We start from the raw sequence: 2,858 nt of genomic DNA on the forward strand, positions 1-2,858 counted from the left end.
ACAAGCCCCATTTATCAAAAATGCATGAGCCTGATGAAATGCAGACAGCAATCTGACGAGGGGAGGAGGAGGGGGAGGAGGAGGAAGAGGAGGAAGAGGAAGGAGGGGGGCGTACTTCCACTCCCACACCTCACAACCCCTTCAAAGCTCCTGTTAGATGATGATTTAACACCAGAACCAGAGCAAGTGAGGTCAGATCCAGGATCAAACAGGTGTTACAAGAGCAACCCCCCCCCCCACGAAAAATAAATAAATATATAGTTTTGCATCACAACATTTGTATTCTTGCAAACACTTCCTTTTGAGTGCAGATTTTTTATTTTTTTTTAAATAACAGATTATAAGTGAAATAATGTGCAAATAATCCGCTCAAAAATATATAAGATGCTTAAAAGAGTGAGTTAAAAATATGCATGGTGATTAAATTCATCATAATGTCTTATATATAGGTGTTCTTTAATATATTTAAGTATTATAATATATTATATTTTAAGTCTATTTGTGTTTAATTGTATCTGTTCTCATGCATTTAATTTCTTGTATGAAAGGTGCTGTACAACTAAAGTTTATTATTATTATTATTATTATTATTATTATATATATATGGAGGGTTGTGATAAGAGGCGTGCACGCTGTCAAGTCACGAGACAGCTGACTCGGTGCAGATGAGGGGCGTGCAGGAAGGAGGACACACACACACACACACACACACACACACACACACACACACACACACACACACACACACACACACACACACACACAGAGGGGTGTGTGTGTGTGTGTGGGGGGGGGGTGCATGGCTGCTCACATGCCCCGCGCTGCTTCCTCCAGCCCCGTGTTTTTTGCCAGCCGTCCGGCGGGCGCCGCCGCGGATCCAAAAACTTTTCTGCACATCTTTTGCACGTCGAACCGGGACGGCCCCTCGCGACGTAAACTCGGCATCCTATGCAAATGTATGCTGACGTAAAAGATCATGTGGTCCCGTCGCTCCCCCTCCGAGCAGCGAGGAGGCTGCTGCTCGCTGCTCTGTTGTCTTTAGGTTAGCTATGCTACAATCTTTACTGTGAACCAGCTGGACCAGCTACATGCGCACCGCCGCTCCGCTCCGGATATCTGGGGAATAAAACACCTTCAGCCGGCCCGACACCCTCCGACACCCTCCGACCCTCCGACACCCTCCGACCCGCCAGCCCGACACCCTCCGACCCTCCTCCGCTCTCTCTCTCTCCGCTGGTCGCTCTTCTTCTCCCCCCTTTGCAAAGAAAAGCAAAGAAAAGCAAAGAAAAGAAAAGAAAAGAAAAGAAAAGAAAAGAAAAGAAAAGAAGCAGAAAGAAGCAGAAAGAAGCAGAAAGCCAGCGCTCCTCCAGCGGGAGAGAAGAACCGAGCAGCGGACAAACTTCTGGCGGAGGATTGTTGTTGTTTTTGGGGACCGAGTGAAGTTGAAGCCGGACCGGTCCTCTGGAGCTCCGGCCGGCTGTCTGTCTGTCTGTCCGGGCTGCTGCTGCTGCTGCGACCGACCGACCGACCGACCCCCCTCCCCCCCCACTCTCCCCCCCGCTCCCCCCACCGCCCTCCATCACAGTGCTCCTCCGACGCGGGGAGGAGGAGGAGGAGGAGGAGGAGGGGACCACCTTTTGCTGCGACCTCCGCCGGAGCTCCGCGGCGGCGCCCCGACACCTGGCTGGCAGGTAACTTTTAGTTGGAAACCCGAAGGGGAGTTTGTCCAAGAAGTGGATGTCATCCGGTTTCGCGATGTGTTGTTGTTGTTGTTGTTGTTGTTGTTGTTGTTTTCTGGAAGCCCCCCCCCCCCCCGGTGAAAGTGCAACATGATAAATGTGTTAGCCCCTCGCGCAGCTAGCCGTTAGCCAGTTAGCTGCCCCCCTCCTCCGTGCTAATGCCCGGTGCGGCTAAGTGCTTGTAGCCGCTTTCCCCCCTCCGCCGCCCCGCCACACATGCAGCGCCAGACGCGGCTCGGAGCCGGTCTCTGGATGTTGTGGGCTTCCATGTCGGGGGGGGGGGGGGGGGGGCATTTGTTTTGGCTGGCCGGTTACCGTCACTCCGCTCGAGCCGAGCCGTTTTTTGTAGTCGGTGTCACGGCAACGGCGCGGAGCGCGAGACGGGCAGCCCCGGTGGAGGAGGAGGTGGAGGAGGAGGAGGAGGTGGAGGAGGAGGTGGAGGAGGGAGGAGGAGGTGGAGGAGGAGGAGGAGGAGGCGGAGGTGGAGGAGGAGGTGGTTGTTGTCGGTGCGGGCTGCGGGGTGAACTGGGGGCTCGTACCGGGGCTCGTACCGGGGCTCGTACCGGGGTTCGTACCGGGGGTTCGTACCGGGGGCTCGTACCGGGGCTCGTACCGGGGCTCGTACCGGGTTCGTACCGGGTTCGTACCGGGGTTCGTACCGGGTTCGTACCGGGGCTCGTACCGGGCTCGTACCGGGTTCGTACCGGGGTTCGTACCGGGTTCGTACCGGGGTTCGTACCGGGGCTCGTACCGGGGGCTCGTACCGGGGGTTCGTACCGGGGCTCGTACCGGGTTCGTACCGGGCTCGTACCGGGGCAGACAGGCGGTCTGCGGTGACTCGGGTCATCCGAGGTGAAGCCGCCGTCAGCGGGCTGCCCGCCAACACGCGGCTGCTTTCAACCGCTCTTATTTTCATTTAACTCTTTTATTACGTTTATTTCCAGCGTTTGTGTTTTTTAACGGTTTGTCTTTTAACGCTAAACCCGCTTTTTCCGGTTGTTTTTCCGGTTGTTTTTCCGGTTGTTTTCCCGGTTGTTTTTCCGGTTGTTTTCCCGGTTGTTTTCCCGGTTGTTTTCCCGGTTGTTTTTCCGGTTGTTTTCCCGGTTGTTTTCCCGGTTG

General features: G+C 54.9%; 1 protein-coding gene across 1 annotated transcript in view; it reads left to right on the plus strand.

Moving 5' to 3' along the window:
• Positions 1 to 794: 794 nt before the first annotated feature.
• Positions 795 to 2,858, plus strand: part of LOC138627742 (zinc fingers and homeoboxes protein 2-like) — a 94,376-nt gene continuing 92,312 nt past the window's right edge. Inside the window, exon 1 of the mRNA XM_069710294.1 lies at positions 795 to 1,691. The gene's annotated coding sequence lies outside the window, so the exon portion shown is untranslated. The remainder of the gene's footprint in view (positions 1,692 to 2,858) is intronic.

Source organism: Brachyistius frenatus, unplaced genomic scaffold, assembly GCF_029030835.1.
Source record: "Brachyistius frenatus isolate BFR_SWC_R1_liver_20210118 unplaced genomic scaffold, ASM2903083v1 Contig_91, whole genome shotgun sequence".
In the NCBI taxonomy this organism is placed as follows: domain Eukaryota; kingdom Metazoa; phylum Chordata; class Actinopteri; family Embiotocidae; genus Brachyistius; species Brachyistius frenatus.